The sequence below is a fragment of the Pan troglodytes genome, chromosome 7 (assembly GCF_028858775.2).
Source record: "Pan troglodytes isolate AG18354 chromosome 7, NHGRI_mPanTro3-v2.0_pri, whole genome shotgun sequence".
Classification (NCBI taxonomy): Eukaryota; Metazoa; Chordata; class Mammalia; order Primates; family Hominidae; genus Pan; species Pan troglodytes.
The window spans coordinates 65,730,307-65,751,804 of record NC_072405.2 but is presented as its reverse complement, the minus strand read 5'-3'; the positions used below and the strand labels follow the sequence as shown (position 1 = coordinate 65,751,804).

Below are 21,498 nucleotides of genomic sequence, written 5' to 3'. Positions count from 1 at the left end.
AGAACACCACAAAGATACTCCTCGAGAAGAGCAACTCCAAGACACATAATTGTCAGATTCACCAAAGTTGAAATGAAGGAAAAAATGTTAAGGGCAGCCAGAGAGAAAGGTCGGGTTACCCTCAAAGGGAAGCCCATCAGACTAACAGTGGATCTCTCGGCAGAAACTCTACAGGCCAGAAGAGAGTGGGGGCCAATATTCAACATTCTTAAAGAAAAGAATTTTCAACCCAGAATTTCATATCCAGCCAAACTAAGCTTCATAAGTGAAGGAGAAATAAAATACTTTAGAGACAAGCAAATGTTGAGAGATTTTGTCACCACCAGGCCTGCCCTAAAAGAGCTCCTGAAGGAAGCGCTAAACATGGAAAGGAACAAGCGGTACCAGCTGCTGCAACATCATGCCAAAATGTAAAGACCACCGAGACTAGGAAGAAACTGCATCAACTAATGAGCAAAATAACCAGCTAACATCATAATGACAGGATCAAAGTTAAATGTAAATGGACTAAATGCTCCAATTAAAAGACACAGACTGGCAAATTGGATAAAGAGTCAAGACCCATCAGTGTGCTGTATTCAGGAAACCCATCTCACGTGCAGAGACACACATAGGCTCAAAATAAACGGATGGAGGAAGATCTACCAAGCAAATGGAAAACAAAAAAAGGCAGGGGTTGCAATCGTAGTCTCTGATAAAACAGACTTTAAACCAACAAAGATCAAAAGAGACAAAGAAGGCCATTACATAATGGTAAAAGGATCAATTCAACAAGAAGAGCTAACTATCCTAAAGATAATATGCACCCAATACAGGAGCACCCAGATTCATAAAGCAAGTCCTGAGTGACCTACAAAGAGACTTAGACTCCCACACATTAATAATGGGAGACTTTAACACCCCACTGTCAACATTAGACAGATCAACGAGACAGAAAGTCAACAAGGATACCCAGGAATTGAACTCAGCTCTGCACCAAGCAGACCTAATAGACATCTACAGAACTCTCCACCCCAAATCAACAGAATATATATTTTTTTCAGCACCACACCACACCTATTCCAAAATTGACCACATACTGGGAAGTAAAGCTCTCCTCAGCAAATGTAAAAGAACAGAAATTATAACAAACTATCTCTCAGACCACAGTGCAATCAAACTAGAACTCAGGATTAAGAATCTCATTCAAAACCGCTCAACTACATGGAAACCGAACAACCTGCTCCTAAATGACTACTGGGTACATAAGGAAATGAAGGCAGAGATAAAGATGTTCTTTGAAACCAACGAGAACAAAGACACAACATACCAGAATCTCTGGGACGCATTCAAAGCAGTGTGTAGACGGAAATTTATAGCACTAAATGCCCACAAGAGAAAGCAGGAAAGATCCAAAATTGACACCCTAACATCACAATTAAAGGAACTAGAAAAGCAAGAGCAAACACATTCAGAAGCTAGCAGAAGGCAAGAAATAACTAAAATCAGAGCAGAACTGAAGGAAATAGAGACACAAAAAACATTTCAAAAAATTAATGAATCCAGGAGCTGGTTTTTTGAAAGGATCAACAAAATTGATGGACCGCTAGCAAGACTAATAAAAAAAAAAAAAGAGAGAGAGAAGAATCAAATAGATGCGATAAAAAATGATAAAAGAGATATCATCACTGATCCCACAGAAATACAAACTACCATCAGAGAATACTAAAAACACCTCTACGCAAATAAACTAGAAAATCTAGAAGAAATGGATAAATTTCTGGACACATACACTCTCCCAAGACTAAACCAGGAAGAAGTTGAATCTCTGAATAGACCAATAACAGGAGCTGAAATTGTGGCAATAATCAATAGCTTACCAACCCAAAAGAGTCCAGGACCAGATGGATTCACAGCCGAATTCTACCAGAGGTACAAGGAGGAACTCGTACCATTCCTTCTGAAACTATTCCAATCAATAGAAAAAGAGGGAATCCTCCCTAACTCATTTTATGAGGCCAGCATCATCCTGATACCAAAGCCTGGCAGAGACACAACAAAAAAAGAGAATTTTAGACCAATATCCTTGATGAACATTGATGCAAAAATCCTCAATAAAATACTGGCAAACCGAATCCAGCAGCACATCAAAAAGCTTATCCAGCATGATCAAGTGGGCTTCATCCCTGGGATGCAAGGCTGGTTCAATATACGCAAATCAATAAATGTAATCCAGCATATAAACAGAACCAAAGACAAAAACCACATGATTATCTCAATAGATGCAGAAAAGTCCTTTGACAAAATTCAACAAGCCTTCATGCTAAAAACTCTCAATAAATTAGGTATTGATGGGACGTATTTCAAAATAATAAGAGCTATCTATGACAAACCCACAGCCAATATCATACTGAATGGGCAAAAACTGGAAGCATTCCCTTTGAAAATGGGCACAAGACAGGGATGCCCTCTCTCACCACTCCTATTCAACATAGTGATGGAAGTTCTGGCCAGGGCAATTAGGCAAGAGAAGGAAATAAAGGGTATTCAATTAGGAAAAGAGGAAGTCAAATTGTCCCTGTTTGCAGACGACATGCTTGTATATCTAGAAAACCCCATTGTCTCAGCCCAAAATCTCCTTAAGCTGATAAGCAACTTCAGCAAAGTCCCAGGATACAAAATCAATGTACAAAAATCACAAGCATTCTTATACACCAACAACAGACAAACAGAGAGCCAAATCATGAGTGAACTCCCATTCGCAATAGCTTCAAAGAGAATAAAATACCTAGGAATACAACTTACAAGGGATGTGAAGGACCTCTTCAAGGAGAACTATAAACCACTGCTCAAGGAAATAAAACAGGATACAAACAAATGGAAGAACATTCCATGCTCATGGGTAGGAAGAATCAATATCATGAAAATGGCCATACTGCCCAAGGTAATTTACAGATTCAATGCCATCCCCATCAAGCTACCAATGACTTTCTTCACAGAATTGGAAAAAACTACTTTAAAGTTCATATGGAACCAAAAAAGAGCCCGCATCACCAAGTCAATCCTAAGCCAAAAGAACAAAGCTGGAAGCATCACACTACCTGACTTCAAACTATATTACAAGGCTACAGTAATCAAAACAGCATGGTACTGGTACCAAAACAGAGATATAGATCAATGGAACAGAACAGAGCCCTCAGAAATAACGCTGCATATCTACAACTATCTGATCTTTGACAAACCTGAGAAAAACAAGCAATGGGGAAAGGATTCCCTATTTAATAAATGGTGCTGGGAAAACTGGCTAGCCATATGTAGAAAGCTGAAACTGGATCCCTTCCTTACACCTTATATAAAAATCAATTCAAGATGGATTAAAGACTTAAACATTGGACCTAAAACCATAAAAACCCTAGAAGAAAACCTAGGCATTACCATTCAGGACATAGGCATGGGCAAAGACTTCATGTCTAAAACACCAAAAGCAATGGCAACAAAAGCCAAAATTGACAAATGGGATCTAATTAAACTAAAGAGCTTCTGCACAGCAAAAGAAACTACCACCAGAGTGAACAGGCAACCTACAAAATGGGAGAAAATTTTCACAACCTACTCATCTGACAAAGGGCTAATATCCAGAATCTACAATGAACTCAAACAAATTTACAAGAAAAAAACAAACAACCCCATCAAAAAGTGGGCGAAGGACATGAACAGACACTTCTCAAAAGAAGACATTTATGCAGCCAAAAAACACATGAAAAAATGCTCACCATCACTGGCCATCAGAGAAATGCAAATCAAAACCACAATGAGCTACCGTCTCACACCAGTTAGAATGGCAATCATTAAAATGTCAGGAAACAACAGGTGCTGGAGAGGATGTGGAGAAACAGGAACACTTTTACACTGTTGGTGGGACTGTAAACTAGTTCAACCATTCTGGAAGTCAGTGTGGCGATTCCTCAGGGATCTAGAACTAGAAATACCATTTGACCCAGCCATCCCATTACTGGGTATATACCCAAAGGACTATAAATCATGTTGCTATAAAGACACATGCACACGTATGTTTATTGCGGCATTATTCACAATAGCAAAGACTTGGAACCAACCCAAATGTCCAACAATGATAGACTGGATTAAGAAAATGTGGCACATATACACCATGGAATACTATGCAGCCATAAAAAAGGATGAGTTCATGTCCTTTGTAGGGACATGGATGAAATTGGAAATCATCATTCTCAGTAAATTATCGCAAGAACAAAAAACCAAACACCGCATATTCTCACTCATAGGTGGGAATTGAACAGTGAGAACACATGGACACAGTAAGGGCAACATCACACTCTGGGGACTGTTGCAGGGTGGGGGGAGGGGGGAGGGATAGCATTGGGAGATATACCTAATGCTAGATGACGAGTTAGTGGGTGCAGCGCACCAGCATGGCACATGTATACATATGTAACTAACCTGCACATTGTGCACATGTACCCTAAAAGTATAATAATAATAATTAAAAAATAATAAAATAAAATAAAATGAATTAATGCAGGAAAAAAAAAAGACCATCCTGTCCAACTTTCTCAATTTAAGGAAGTAAACTGAAGAGCCCATCCCCTTAGGGAGTTCATCCAGTCTTATGGCTTTGAAGTCAGCTCTACTTTGCTGACACCTACCTTTGTCATTTTAGTCGATGTCGCCACTGAACTACAGACATTTATTCAACTGCCCACTAAGCTACCTCACTTGACTATCTAATAAGTATCTAAAACCTATTGTGTCCGAAAGGGATCTTCTGATTCCCCTCACCACCAACTTCTCCTCCAATTTTCCCCATCTCAGTAACTGAACCATCACACGTTCAGTTGCTCAACCAAAACCTAGAAATCAACTCTTGACTACTCATCTCCTGCCTTCCACATAGAATCCACACTTAAGTTCTTTAGCTCTGTCTGCAAAGTACATTGCCAAAGCTGACCCAGGCTCCATCTAGACGGCTGCTATGGCTTCTTACCCAGACAACAGCTCAGAAAGGTCCCCATTTCCTCTTCTGCCTCTATGCAGTAGCCACAGTCATGAGGCCATCAATCCCCAGACCTAGAACACTCTACAGACTTAATGCCATGATTAAAGTGAAATCCTAACTCCTTATTCTGTCCTAAAAGATCAAGGCCGCTTCCACCTCTCTAGCCTGACATCTACCACTATCTCTTTTCTGGCTACATTTCAACATTTCATACTGACTGTCTCCAACACACTAAACTCATTTCCACCCCTAAGCCAATGCTTCCCCACCTCCATACCTGGAATGCACACAGATACTTCACCATTCACATCTCAACTCAAATAACATCTTCAAAAGCTTCCCAGACCTCACAATCTACAGAAGCATCCCCTGATGAGAAGCTGGTGGTGAGGGGAATCAGGAGTTCCCTTTTGGCCACAATAAGTTTAGATATTTACTAGGTATTCAAGTGAATAGCTAATTCGCTTATCATAGACCCCATTTTACTGACTCTACAGTACTTATCACTAACTAAAATTATCTTGTAAAGTTTTTACTTATGTATTATATATGCTAATAAGATTCATTCATTCATTTATTCATTCATTCATTCCTGCTGTGCCTATCAGAAGCATTAGCCCAAATAAGAATTGTGATGCTTTCTTATTTCACTTGAAAGCATTCATCTCCAGGTGCCTGGTACTACTGGGTAAAAAGTACCCACATCCATTTAAAAAAAAAAGGTCTATTTTGATCCTTTTGTAATTCCTAAGTGTGATGATAACTTATGTGACAACATGTGATGATAAATATCACATGGGATAACTCACATGTGAGTGTGGAAACCCAAACTTTTTTACAATATCAGCACATTACCTGTGTGATGTTTAAAAATAAAGGTCAATTTCAACTGTCCTATTAATTTTACAAGATTCCAAATCTTCTTCCTCAACCTTTTTACATCAGCACATTACCTGTCTGATGTTTAAAAATAAAAGTCAATTTCAACTGTCCTATTAATTTTACAAGTCTTCAAATTATGCTTCTAAAGAACTGAAAAATTCAAATACTGACCTGCCTCATTATCATGAAATTTCTATTTGATACAACATCAACTTATCAATTTAGAGGTATGATGTTGATTTTGAGATTGCACTGCCTCTCACTAAAATAATACACTATTCAATAAGGATCAGGTCAATATAAAAAGTGTTAACTTTTAATGATTAGATTGGGATCTGTAATACCTTGCCTTTGGGGTACTTAGCCAATAATCACTTACATAATATACTAGCTAAATGCACCAATTTAAACATTTTAATTCCTTACTTTTCTTTTTTAGAATTTTAAAGTGTTCAGACACTGCTACCAAAAAAAAATCACAATAGTTTTTTTATCTGGATGTTACACATTATAAATGATCTCACAGTAAATCATTAATCACTGGGATGTACATTTTATAAGGACAGAGATTTTTATCCATTTTGTTCATTGTATTCCCCAGCACTTATTCCTGGCACATTATCAGCTTTACAAAAATCTGTTGTTAAATACCTGCAAGCTCCTGTTTTATCTTATGGAGATCACCACATTATTCCAAGTTTAGAAGGTGCTGCCAATATGTGTAATCTCTTCTTGCTATTGCTTGATGTCATTAAAATGTTAAGCATGAGCTGAACAGCAATTCTAAATCACAAGTTCTTGACTTTCAAGCTATATAGTGATATGTGGCAAATCAGCGGCAAGAGATCAACATAGATTTTTGCATAATGTGTGATCAACATAGATTCTCTTATGTTGTGCTGAGAAGGCAAGACTCAATATGGAGTCTGGATACATGGACTGCTCTAGAGCTAGGGAGAAAGCCACCGATGGAAGACCATCTATGCATCTCTGAATACAGACTGCCAGAGTATCAAATTTTATACTGACTTCAAGGTGAATGTTAAATAGCCCTACAGGGCTGATAACAAAAGTCAGCATAATAAAGTAGTCAGAAGCAACAATTGTGAATCACAGAAAAGCAGCTCAGTTTTGGTGTGCTGCAAGTAATTTATACTAATGAAAATTAAAAGTCAAGTTTATGAACAATTTAATAAAGATTATTCCTAAAACATTACTCTTGCCCTCACATTTCTAGGAAAAAAAACAGTAAAGATACAACTAGTTTGCTGGGAACTACATATAACACAGTGAACACAAGTGAGAATGTGTGTCATATGAATGCCACCTATCGTATCAAAGTAGGCTGACACTGCAGATCTGAAGCAAGCAGCTCTCTAACACCTAATAAATCCTAAATACAAATCCCTGTTCCTACCTCCACCAAGTAACCTCTGGCATTTACAACTTCTTTCTTAATATGAAAATGAGAATAATCCCTGTCTAGGTTTGTAAATCATGAAATTTATAAAGAAAAAGAAAAACAAACAAACATACACTTCTGATCCTTTGATCAACATGGTCTGCTTACCTGGACAACTGGATGAGGTGGAGCAGATTCAGAACCCACTGGGAGAACTCCAATACAAGGCAAGAAGACAAGTAAACATGCCATTATTTAATGTAAAGAAACTGGAACCATCACACATTGATGGTGAGAATGTAAAATGGTACAGTCACTTTGAAAACAGCTCCTCAAAATGTTAGGCACAGTTATCCTATGACCCAGCAATTCCACTACCAGGTATACACACAAAAGAACTGAAAACTTAAGCTTCTACACAAATGTTCACAGTGGCATTATTCATAATTGCGAAAATGTGAAAACAACCCAAATGTCCATCAACAGACAGACAAATAAAATGTGGTATATTCATATAATGGAATGTTTGGCAATAATAAGAAATGCATGATGATATGCAAAGATAGATAAACCTTGAAAACATGCTAATGAAAGAAGTCAGACACAAAAGACCGCATGTCGTATGATTCCCACTCATATAAAATGTCTGAAATAGGCAAATCTATAGAGACAGAAAGTAGATGAGTGGTTGCTTAAGGCTGAGGGGCTTGGGAAAAATGGGGAGTGACTGCTAATAGGTGCAAGGTGTCTTTTGGTGATGGAAATGTTACAGATTAGACAGTGGTGATAGCTGCACAACTGTGAATACATTACAACCATTGAACTGTAAACTTTAAATGGGTAAGTCCTATGGTGTGTGAATTATATCTTGATAAAGCTATTAAAATCTATTGTGTATTATCTTAAAATAATTACAGCTTTCAACCATCAAATGATATGTCTTATCAAGATGAAGTATGGATATGTTGTCACCCCAACAGCTACAATCCATGTAGTTCACAAAGTCCTGTCACAGCGCCCAGTCCCCATGACCAAGAGTCTTCCCCAGGGCATTTCTTCCCAGAGAAGATGCTCTCTCTTCCTAGGATCACAAGTGGAGCTGGTTTCAATTGGGGCTGCTTCTGTTACAAGAAAGAATGGGCCAACACTCAAAGAAAAGCAGAATGAGAGAGGGAATGGGGCAGTGGGATAAGGAGGGAGGGGGAAAGAGGAAGGGGAGAAAGGAGGAGACACAGAGAAGAGCACAGTATTTATTGTTGGAACATCTGCATCCAGCCATGCCGGCTAGTTTAAAGTGGGTTTCTGTAATTTGCCTTTAGGGGAGTCTTAATATGTTATTTCACAACAAACTCTTTCCTCATTTAACTGATGAACTTTCTAAGGATCTATACACAAGTAAAATGAAATCCTGGGCCTTTTTTGTTTAACAATAAGACATATGAAACATTGGAAAGAGCATATATAGCTTAGTGGTTAAATGAAGTCAGACAGACTTAGATTCAAATGTGAGTCCTAGGCTTACCTAAGTGACCTTGGGTACACACTATTTAACTTCCCCAAAACTTAGTTGCCTCTTCTGTAAAATGGGAGCCCTAGGTTTGGTTTCCTTACACACAGGCCACTGTGCGGATTAAATGAGATAACCCATGGCAGGGTCTCAATACAGTACCTGGCATATGAAAACACAAATATATGACCCACCATTATTAGTGGTAAACTCATGATTTATCACAGATATATTTAGAGCATAGAAAAGTTTTGTTTTAAAGCAAAGATAATATGAATAAGACTAGTAGTTAAGACCTGGAGAAAGCTGTACCATGCTTCACAAAAAATACTTCTCATTCATTTGAAGATCATTATTTTTAAGATATGTTAAAAACTAAACCTAGCAATGGTAAATACAACAGCCAGAACCAAAAATGCTAATTCATAAAATCAATTCCGGTTCTCACCTAACCTTGTCCAATACATACTTTAGTCAGAGTTACTTCTGCTTAGCCTTCGGTCTGCAATCACTTTTGAAAACCACTCCCCACTTGCAAATAAGACAGCTTTAGATAACTATTTAGATTGCTAAGCTTTGTGTTCTTCTATGACACTGAATTTTATTGCATCCACATGAGAGAATTCCCTCCATTCATTTCCTGCCTGTAGATATCAATAACTTGGCTCAGACATAAGTTTTCCCCAAAAGTGACCCTGTGATCACCCAGCTGAGTTTATTCATTCATTCAACAAAGATTTAGTGAGACCCTACTATGTGCCAGGTACTGTACTAGGTACTAGAGATGCAGAGAATAAAACAGATACCTCTTCTCTCTGTTCTCATGAGGACCTGTTGCCTCCTCATCAGAACATTAACCACACTGATTTCCGATTTCCTAATTACTTCTCTGTAACCCCTGCAGAGACTCTAAGCAAACCTGAGGTCAGGGACCATAGCAAATCTGATTTTTATTGTATCACATTATTTTGAATAATAAGTCATGGAAAAAAATTGAAATAGAATGAGTTGTCTGCACAGTATAGCCACAATATAGCTATTTGCATGGTCAGAGACTCATGCAGAGCAAACTAGGAAGTGTGTAGAGAGACATAGGCTTTACAGGTCACTGAGACTCCCATCAGTGCTGAATATAGCCTGCCACTGATGTCCTGGCTACATTTAGAGCTTGATCCAAATTATATGATACAGGCCGGGCGCGGTGGCTCATGCCTGTAATCCCAGTACTTTGGGAGGCTGAAGTGGGCGGATCACAAGGTCAGGAGATCGAGACCATCCTGGCTAACACGGTGAAACCCTGTCTCTACTAAAAAAATACAAAAAATTAGCCAGGTGCGGTGGTGGGTGCCTGTAGTCCCAGCTACTCAGAAGGCTGAGGCAGGAGAATGGCGTGAACCTGGGAGGCGGAGTTTGCAGTGAACTGAGATCGCACCACCACACTCCAGCCTGGGCGATAGAGTGAGACTCCGTCTCAAAAAAAAAAAAAAGAAAAGAAAAAAAACAAGTTATATGATATAGATGTAAAATTATATGATATAGATATAAAATATACATTTATTTTTATAAATACATAAATCAGATTATCTTTTCATTGAAAATATGTCTATATAAGGTAAGGAAGAATAAAACTCCCCATAGATTAGCTAATATAGAATTTCTTAGGTGAAACGCACCAATTCCAGAAAAAGCATGAACTACTACAACTCACCCAATATGAATTTAAATAGCCCTATGACTAACTGTTAAGAAAACTGAATTTGTAATATAGAATCTCATGGAAAACAATCTCTAGGCCAGCCGGGCGCAGTGGCTCACACCTGCAATCCCAGCACTTTGGGAGGCTGAGGCAGGTGGATCACTTGAGGTCCAGAGTTCGAGACCAGCCTGACCAACATAGTGAAACCCCGTCTCTACTCAAAATACAAAAAATTAGCTGGGTGTGGTGACACACACCTGTAATCCCAGCTACTGAGGCTGAGGCAGGAGAATCACTTGAACCCAGGAGGCAGAGGTTGCAGTGAGCCAAAGTTGTGCCATTGCACTCCAGCCTGGGCAACAAGAGCAAAACTCCATCTCAAAAAAAAAAAAAAAAAAAAAAAACTCTAGGACCAGAGTTTTACTGGAGAATTCTATCAAATGTTTAAAAAAGAATTAACACTGGTTTTATACAATCCTTTCCAGAAAACAGAAGAGGAAGGAATACAGCTCACTTCAATAAAGGGAGTGTTCTAGACTTAAAGAGACTAAAGAGACATGAGAACTAAATGCAACCTGTAATTCTGAACTAGATCCTGTTGCTAAACAGAATTTGATGAGATAACTGGTAAAACTTGAATAAAGTCAAAGATGTGATTATGGAAATGTATTAATTTTCTCATTTTGATGGTCATTTTGATATTACACAGCAGAATGTCCTTTTTGTAGGAAAATACCACAAAATATTCAGAAGCGATGGGTCACCAAGTCAGCAACTTACTCTCAAATGGTTCAGGAAAAAGAAAATGTTCTCGGAATTGTACTCATAACCTTCCTGTAAATTTAATATTGTTTTAAAACAAAAAAAATTACTTCTTAAAAATATAGAAGGCTATCTTTATGATCTCAGGATATAGAAGAATTTCCTAACCTAGGTATAAAAATATTGCAAATCATGAATGTTATAAATTCAGTAACATGAAAATTAAGAACTTTATAAATGGAACATTATTCAGCTGTTCAAAACGAAAGAAATTCTGGTTTTTATGAGTCACATAACATACATCATATGTGACAACATGTGTGAACCCTTAAGACATATACTAACTCAAATATGCCTCTCACAAAAAGACAAACACTGTAAATTTCCACTTATATGAGGTATCTAGAACAGTCAAATTCATAGAAACAAAAGGCCAGCAGCTGGGCCTGGGGGAAAATAGGGAGTTGTTTAATTAATATATGGTTTCAGTTCTGTAAGATGAAAAAGTCCTGGAGATCTACTACTCAACATTGCGAATACACTTATCACTACTGAACTGTGCACTTAAAGATGGTTAAGATGGCAAATTTCATGTTTATTACCACATACATATATATATTTGTTGACAACACTATGAAGAAAGAAAGGAAATAACACAATATAGCAGAAGTCACTCCTCTCCGGGATGGGATCTAAAAAGGGCACACAGGGAACTTAAAAAATTATTTTCCTTAAGTTTGAGTACAAGTGGCTTACATCATCCTCTAAAAGGATACCTCTTGCAAATCTAATTTTTAAAATCAACTCCCCAGGAAAGGGAAGATGTACCAGTACAAAGAGCTCTAAAAATAAATAAAGAACTAAAAGAGAGGGAAGGGAAAAGGAAAGAACCAGGAATTCTCCCAATATTATTAACTTTAAAGTCTATTTTCTAAATAATAAAGGATCAATTTCTGTACAACAGCTTAAAGTTATAAGTGGTACTGATCAAATTAGACGTAATTTTACATAAACTACCAAATATCTTTTTAAAATATGGAGCCAAATAATATCAAACCCTCAGCCTCCCTATATTACTCACCAAAACAGGAGGAGTCAGACAGGACAGCGGCAGTTCTCGGTGGTCTGACCGAGGGGAAGCAGAAAGATGTGCTGAGGGCCAGAGTTCTGCCTGGAGAAAGATGGAAGCTGGCGGCTACACAAAATACAGCCTGTTCAGAGGCCTCCCACTCCTGACTGCTTTCCCTCTAAGAAAAAAAAAAAAGGTAAGGCTCAAAAATATATGCACATAGTTCCTTAGGGGGAAAAAATTAAATGTCTAATTTTTCTTCTCAATAGCTTTAAGACATGCAAATCAAATTCTGAATTTTCTACTATTCAACTGGCTATATCAGCTGGGACTCAGGTCAGATACAGATGCGTCACTGATGCTGATTGAAAATCACCTATATTTTACTGTTATCTTTATTCACAATGCTTTCAGGAAAAAAACAAGTTTGATTTAAATTTTTCTCATCATTCTACTCAAATGACCACAGGCTCTTTATTCTATCAAACGAAATTCTTACTCTGAAAAATACAACAGAATCCTTTAAAGATAAAATGTGCAACCTCCAAATAGAATCTTGAGTCCTGCCCCATACCCTGAACTCCAGACTCACATTTTCAATGGTCTCCACATTTCGACTTCAAAGTCTAGCAAGCATCTGAAACTTAACACAGTCGAAAGGAAAATCTTTCATATTCACCGTTTCTCATATTCCACAGCCACTTCTCTTCCAGGCAGGTGCAAAAAGGCTGTCACATTCACCTTCCACTAAGCTGTTAACATTTAAACTGTCCATGGATGGCAAAGCTAAAAGAGCACTGACTGTAACACTCCTTCTGGGGCCACGGGGCCCACACAGAGTTTTGCTCCTGCCGGCACCCAAAAGCACTCAACCCGGCTCCTGCACTCACTTACCTGTGTGTTCCCTCCCACGGGGGGTTGAGCACAGGGGGTTCCAGTGAGTGGGGTCTGCCCCTGCCAGCACCTAAGTGGCCGGCTACTTCCGGCACCCACATCTCAGTTCCCACCAGCAAAGGGGTCAGGGAAATTATCCTGCTTCACTACCTCAGCCAGGTGACCAAATTAACATCAACAATGATCAGTCACACTGAAAGCACATACCCTTTGTATGATGTGATGAAAACGACACTTCATCTTTGTGGTCTTCCTCCCAAACACCCATAAGACCAGACATATCATAAGAAATACATTTGATAAATCCCACTTGAGGGACATTCTACAAAATGCATGACCAGTAGTCCTCAAAGCTGACAAGGTTAACAAAAAAGAAAGGAAAGTCTGAGAAACTGCCACAGTCTAAAGGAAGCTAAGGAGATACAACGACTAAATGTAATATGGTAACCTACATAAGATACAGGAACACAAAAAGGACCTTGTTATAAACTGCATGTTTGTGGCCCGCCCAGAATCTTCATATGTTGAAGCTTTAACTCCGAATGTAATGGCATTTGGAGATGGGGCGTTTGGGAGGTAATCAGGATTCAATAAAGTCCTGAGGGCAGGGCCTTGGCCTGAAGGGATTAGAGCCCTTATAAAGAGACACAGAGACCTTGTTCTTTCTCTCTTTCAGCAAGAACACACCTAGGAAAGGGGACTGTGCCCCTCTGCAAGCCAGGAAGAGAGTCCTCACTGGAACCCAATCATGCTGGCACCCAGATCTCAGAGTTCCAGCCTCCGGATCTGTGAAAAAATAAATTTCTGTTGTTTAATCCACACAGTCTATGGTATTTTGTTACGGCAGCTAACTAATACAGACCTTAAGTAAAAACTAAAGAAATCAATCAAGTATAGAATTTAGTCAATAATAATGTATCACAAGTTGCGACAAATGACAATACTAATGTAACACGTTAACAATAGCAAAAACTGGATGTAAGTTATTTGGGAAGTCTCTCTACTATTTTCACAACTTTCTGTAAATTTAAAACTTTTCTAAAATACAAAGTGTATTTCTAAAAATCCGATGGCTTCCTATGATATTTTTATTATAACCAAAGGCCTCCCAATCTCTTTCACTCATCATCTAATACTTACACCTTGCTCACTCTGGTCTACTATGTTCACCTTTACAAGGGTTACAAAGTGCTAGTTACGCAAGTGTACACATTTGTCAAAATTGATCAAACTACACACTTAGGGTCTATGCATTTCACCATATATGTTATAATTCAATTACAATTATTTTAAAATATATGATTGCAAAATGAATACTCTGATGACCTAAGAAGTACCCTTGAATTTGGTGGCTGCAAACACTAAGATTTCTTTTGCTCTGGAATCTGCAATTTGGCATGGTTCAGCATGGATAACTCTTTGCTTCTCTATTTGCCATCAGCCAGGGACTGGTATTATCTAAAGGCTCACTAACTCATATATCAGATGGTGGATGCTGGCTGTCACCTGAGACTTTGGCGGGGCCTGGAGGTTCAAACACCTATACAAGGCATCTTTTTATGCCCTGAGGTTCCTCACAATATGGTGGCTGTATTACAAAAACTTTATATTCAGTGTGACTCTAATTTTGTTTCAATATACACACGCATTCTAAAAAAATTAACAAAAGTTTTCTCTGGAGTGAAGGAAAATGAGTGATTTTTAAACTTTCAGTTATATGTTTTTATTTCATAAATTTTATACAATAAAATGTATTACCTTATCAATCAGATGAAAAAAATTCAGTTCCCTATTAGGGTACATAATACATTAGTGAAAACACAAATGAAATTGGATATGCAGAAGTATCAAATACATTTACATGCTATAAAAAAAAGAATCCACTCATAAACAGTAAAAACATTATGAAATACTTCACTCCACCTTACTTTTTTTTTTTTTTTTTTTTTTTTTTTCTGAGGTGGAGTTTCACTATTGTTGCCCAGGCTGGAGTGCAATGGCATGATCTCAGCTCACTGCAACCTCCGCCTCCCGGGTTCAGGCGATTCTCCTGCCTCAGCCTCCTGAGTAGCTGGGATTACAGGCCTGTGCCACCACGCCCAGTAAATTTTTGCAATTTTAGTAGAGACAGGGTTTCACCATGTCGGTTAGGTTGGTCTTGAACTCTCGACCTCAGGTGATCCTCCTGCCCCAGCCTCCCAAAGTGCTGGGATTATAGGCATGAGCCATTGCGCCCAACCCACCTTACTTTTTAAGTTACAGATGAACTGAACATCAGCACATCAGAAACTAATAAAAAATACAAATATGTTCAATGATACTGGTGTCTTCTAAATTGCATATCTGGCCCTTTTTCATGGCACAGGTCTCCCTTAGTCCAATTCCTTCCTCAAAACCTTCTCTCCATATATTCCTTTAATCATAACCACCTACTAAACATTACCCTAGAAATAAAATCATCTGGAAAGCAAGGCCTACAAAGGCAAACCTCAGATGCTAGATACTTCCTATCTTAAAGCATGGTGTAACCTCACTTAATAATAGATTCTATATTTTTCTTAAGATTTAAGGCCTAATGAACAAATACTATGGCTACCTCAGGGTCACTCTGGACTTCTCAGTAATGATTAAACAATCCAGGAGTCTATGGCAAGATCTTTTGCTCCTTTTCCTTCCCCGGCCTCAGGCTTATTGCAAAACACTCCCTCCTTTCTGCTACCTGGCCCTGCAAGGCATATTCTTAACATTCCACACAGACCAATAATTTCTATCATCTCATAAATTCTACACTTACTCTAGTAAAAAGTTAACTGTTTTTCTTACACTAAAGTTCTTTTCTTCATCTGACATCAAATAACTACTTTTATAATTTCCTAATTTTTGAAAACACTGTTAATTTGCTCGTACCAAATTAATATACTGATGTTATATTTTTGCACTTTTCATTTCCTGATGTGTCTTTTTCCTGTTAACTCACACTATCTGATTACAACAAATTCATAAGCTTTCTCTCAACCTGGACTATTTACATTATAAAAATGTTCTATGTTCTATAAAATGCTCAACTTTAAAATGATAGCTAAATGATTTTATTCATCCAATTTTATAATGTGAGTTTTCAGTTATTCCAAGAACTTCATCAACTAGAAAGTCAATTCTTAGGTGCTTCAAAGAAACAATTTATTATCGGTATGAAAAGTTAAGGCTTGAGTGGTATTAATCAAATATTCCCAAGACTTGCTCAAATAGAAAACAACTGAAAATATACTCATGTGTTGTTTAATGATGGGGATACATTCTTAAAAATGCATCATTAGGCAATTCCGTTTCTGTGTGGACATCACAGTGTATTTACATAAATCTGGACAATCTAGCCTACGACACACGCAGGCTAGATGGTACACACGCAGGCTAGATGGTACAGTCTGTTACTCCTAGGTTACAGACATATACAGCAGCTTACTGTACTGAATACTGTAGTAACTAACACAATAGTATGTGTGTATCTAAACTTGGAAAAGGTACAGTAAAGATACAGCATAAAAGATAAAAAATGGCATAGCTATACAGGGCACTCACCATGAATGAAGACTGCAGGACTAAAAGTTGTTCTGGGTGAGTGAGTGGTGAGTGAGTGTTAAGGTCTAAGACATTACTGTACACTACTATAGACTTTATAAACACTCTACATTTAGGCTACACTAAATTTATTTTTTAAAAGTTCTTCTTTCTTCAATAATAAATTAACCTTGGCTTACTGTAGTTTTTTTACTTTATAAACATTTTAACTCTTCTGTAATTGCACTTAGCTTAAAACACATATTGTACAGCTGTACAAAAGTATTCTTTCTTTATATCCTAATTCTATAAGCTGTTTTCTATTTACTTTTAATTTTAAAACTTTTTGTTAAAAACTAAGACACAAACAGGCCGGGCATGGTGGCTCACACCTGTAATCCCAGCACTTTCGGAGGCCGAGGCACGCAGATTGCCTGATGTCAGGAGTTTGAGACCAGTCTGGCCAACATGGTGAAACCCCGCCTCTATTAAAAACACACAAAAAATTAGCTGGATGTGGTGGCGTGTGCCTGTAATCCCAGCTAGTCGGGAGGCTGAGGCAGGGGAGTTGCTTGAACCAAGAAGGTGAAGGTTGCAGTGAGCCGAGATCGTGCCACTGCACTCCAGCCTGGGCGACAGAGAGAGACTCTCATCTCAAAAAAAAAAAAAACCTAAGACACAAACACACCCATTAGCCTAGGCCTACACAGGGTCCAGATCATTTATATCACTATCTTCCACCTCTAATCTTGTCCCACTGAAAGGTTTTCAGGGGCTATAACATGCATGTAGCTGTCATCTGCTATTATGACAGTGCCATCTTCTGGAATATTTCCTGAATATTGTAGTGTAATTGCACTTAGCCTGCCTCAGGCTGTTCCATAGTTAACTTTTCTTTAGTCAACAGGAGCACGCTCTAAAACAATGATAAAATGTATAGAAACTACACAAACCAGTAATGTATTTAACATTATCAAGTATTATGTACTGTACATAATTGTATATGTTAGACTTTTACAGGACTGGTTGCACAGTAGGTTTGTTTACACCAGCATCACCACAAAAACATGAGTAATGTGTTGCCCTAAGACACTATGAATACTGCAGCTTCACTAGGCAACGGGAATTTTTCAGTTCCCTTATAATCTATGGGACCAGCATCATATATGGGGTCTAATGACCTCACTGGCACTATGCAGTACATGACTGTACTACACAAATTAGGGCTATACGTGGCTGTACAAATTTATAGTAGTCCCAAGGTACCAACTCAAGACCTTTGACTAAATAAAGAAGGATGTCAAAAATTTTTAAGTCCTGTCTCCTTCTCTTGATTCTCCTGCTTATTTCAGTACTGAAAAAGAACTTCCTCTGGTTGCTGATATGTTTAAATGAGTTCATTACTATCAAATCACTTTTAAAAACTTATACACATTATATAAATTAAAAGGTGTTATTAGCACAGTCAAGAAAATATTTCGGCATGGGACGGAGGGTAAGCCTATGGCAGACGTGGGGTTGGGAGAAGGGAAAGTAAGAGGGGGAAGAGAAAGACAGAATGTGAATATATGCTTGTCTCCCTAAAAGAAATGTAAATATATACGCCTATCTCCCTTGCCCCTCATCAGCAAAATGTTTGCATTTGCTGATACATTGTCAGCAGCCTATTTAATCAGGAGTGTGATATGCTAAAAGGTCATACACTGCATGTCAGTGTGGAAAACAAAGAGGATCCTCCACAGTGCTGAGAAGATGAAAAACTCTAAATTCTGATCAATTTATTAATAAACAGAGAATAGTGTTTTCTTCAAATACACGATTAATTTCACTACCAATACTTTATTCGCATGATACACATTATAACTGCTGTTGAAGGTAGGTGGGGATAGGTACTTTACTATTTAACTGGAAGTTATGACAGCAATATGAGATTTCAACAGAAGGCAGAATTATTTTATACTCCTTCCACATACTTTATTTTATTTTAAACAGTAAAGCACACGGCAACCTGTACCCTAATGTCAGGTTTCCAGCTTGCTGCTAGGAAAAGTCGTCTGGAGAAGGGGGAATCCTGTATTATAAATGAAATCCCTGAAGATTAAACAACAGGAGCACATTCTAGCTAAGGACCTTGAACCAGTATCCCGTGTAAAGTGCAAGTATGCTTGAAATAATTGTAAGCAAAATTTCCAAAGTCAACTACCTTTAGCCTGAGGCTACAGCAATCACCTAACTCTACCCCCACACACCCCATCAACAACTTCCTTAAATCTTATCCTCAGTTCTCACAATAAAATACTTCCAAACTTTCTTTGCTGAATAAAAATGGCGCTGCTTTTCCCATCACAATACTGTTGATTTCTCAGTAACCGTTAGGCCCTTTCACCATCAGACTCGATTGGCTTCATTTAAATGCCACCCTTCCATAGGCACTGCCAAGTGCTTTTTTGAGGGTTGGGCCAGGAGGTAAAAGTGGCTGCTTCTATCTACAAGGTTGCAACTTTCTCAGCTAGAATCCTGGGAATAAATCCCTCTGACTTTTCTTCATAACCTCTCTGCCCTCCTCGAAACTGTTGCCTCTGTGTCCCTTAAACCACACTCCAATGCAAACTGTCCCCAAAGTGCAGCAGCACTTAGGCCTCTCTGTGCCCCCTCGCACCCATCAACGCCATCTCTAATGCACCGTTCTCACCTAGACCCATGCATCAGCCTCTCCAGTGGTCGCTCAGAGCCACGCTCGGGGCAGGCACCACCACGCAGGCCTCCGCGAAGCACAGCCTTCCGCGCCCCGTCTACACCCCAGCCCGTGCGCGCCCATGCGCACCAAAGGCAGCTCCGGGACCCTACTGCTGAGTCCCAGCCCCGCTGCGGCGGAGGGCAGGGACCAGCATGCACACCCTCAAGTCTGTATGAAGACCCTCCCCGGGGGCTGTCGCCGGCACCAACGCCCGGCCCACCCCGGCCCCGGCGGCGGATGAAGGTCTTGGGGCGCAAGCCGCAGAAGGAGGGAGGAGACACTTCCGAGCGAAGGCTCTCCCGGGAAAAAACAAAGTTGTCTTCGCCTCCCTGTTCAACTCTCAGTGAACAGTATTTTTACCCAAATTACAAACTGCCAAACCCTTAAGTCTTGAGCTTTCAAGGAGAGTTAGGAACCCTCCTATGGCATTGTCTTCTAAAAATCTGCTGCACAAAGTTGATGTTTGCATCAACTTTGGAGCTCAAATGGATTACTTTTATGAAGTTTGGGGCAAATGGATTATATACACATAGGAACCCCTCCCCCAACACACAGAAGGTACGTGGACACGCAGAATTCCCGGCGGCGGGAGGAGGGCACCGAGAGACCGGCCCCAATCCCCACACCTCTCCCAGGCCCCCCTGCTCTGGCAGTACCGCGGCCGCAAAGGGCGGCGAAGGCGCGATGACCGACGCCCGGGTGCCTCGGCGTACCTACCTGGTCGAGTGGCAGGTGCACTGGGTTGCTGAGGGGCCGCAGCAAGGTGGAGTCCGTGGTACTGATGATACTGGAAGGCGATTGAAAGGCTCAGACTAGAGACTGCTCTCAACTTTGCGCCCTGGCCGCCGCCCGGCTCGCCGCGAGTGACAGCTCCCCTGCCTCCGACTGCCAGCAACTTCTAACGTCCGCTCCGCACCTGGCGCTCGCTGGAGGCAGACGGTCTTAGGGAACAACTGTGGCGTGGATCGCCGACGAGGCAGCCAATCAGAGAGCGCCGGCCGCACCGCGCCCCTCCCCCCTGCCGAGGATGAGGCAAGAGGAGGAAGCGCGGTGAGGGCTGTAGCCAGAGGGGGCCTCGCGGGCGTGGTGGGACGCGTTCTCAAGATGGGAGATTAGTAGGGCGTCTTTGCCCTCCTCGCCCCTCCATTTCTCCTCCCTGAAATGTCGCGGCAATCCACCTCTGTTTAGGAGGGACGGAAGACAACCTAGAGGCGCGGGGTGGCCACCCCAAAAAAGGGGAGAACTAAGGGACGTCCCAAGCATCGCTGGGGACATTGGGGAACAAGCTTGGGCCTGGGAGGAGGAGGGCGGCAAACCAAACCTAGGTGAAAAGCCCCTTTGTCTTTGAAACTGCTGTGTAAAAGCCCAAAGTTGAGAACAGTCACATGGTCTTGACCCTTTCAGTCGCCCTCCAGTCACACCAGGGCCTTCCAGGCGGTGGGAGGTGGGCCTGGGTTGGACGCCTGTGGTCGCAGGGAGAGCGACTCACCTTTTCTGTGTTAAAGTTTAGTTCTTTGGTAGCCAGCCACTCTCATTGAAGGTCCCGCCTTCCTCCTAGGAGAAAAAGGCAGTTTTTGTTTGTTTGTTTTGAGACGGAGTCTCGCTCTGTTCCCCAGGCTGGAGTGCAGTGGGAAGATCTCGGCTCACTGCAACCTCCGCCTCACTGGTTCAAGCAATTATCTGCCACAGCCTTCCGAGTAGCTGGGATTACAAGCGCCCACCACCATGTCCGGCTAATTTCTGTATTTTTAGTAGAGATGGGGTTTCACCATCTTGGCCAGGCTGGTCTTGAACTCCTGACCTCGTGATCCACCCGCTTCGGCCTCCCAAAGTGCTGGGATTACAGGTGTGAGCCACCGCGCCCGGCCAAAAAAGGCAGTTTTCTAAGCATCCCTTTACCCCTTGAGCACAGCCACCCTCAGACTTTTGAATTCTGCGTGTCCACATACTTTCTGTGTGTTGGGGGAGGGGTTCCTATGT

At 40.2% G+C, this 21,498-nt stretch overlaps 1 long non-coding RNA gene across 1 annotated transcript in view; it reads right to left on the bottom strand.

The window, feature by feature from the left end:
* Window positions 1-20,432, bottom strand: part of LOC129135716 (uncharacterized) — a 185,189-nt gene extending 164,757 nt beyond the window's left edge. Inside the window, exons 1-2 of the long non-coding RNA XR_008536739.2 lie at window positions 20,236-20,432; window positions 12,342-12,507 (exon numbers count right to left, since the gene is read on the bottom strand). This is a non-coding gene — a long non-coding RNA (uncharacterized LOC129135716). The remainder of the gene's footprint in view (window positions 1-12,341; window positions 12,508-20,235) is intronic.
* Between the last annotated feature and the right edge of the window lie 1,066 nt (window positions 20,433-21,498).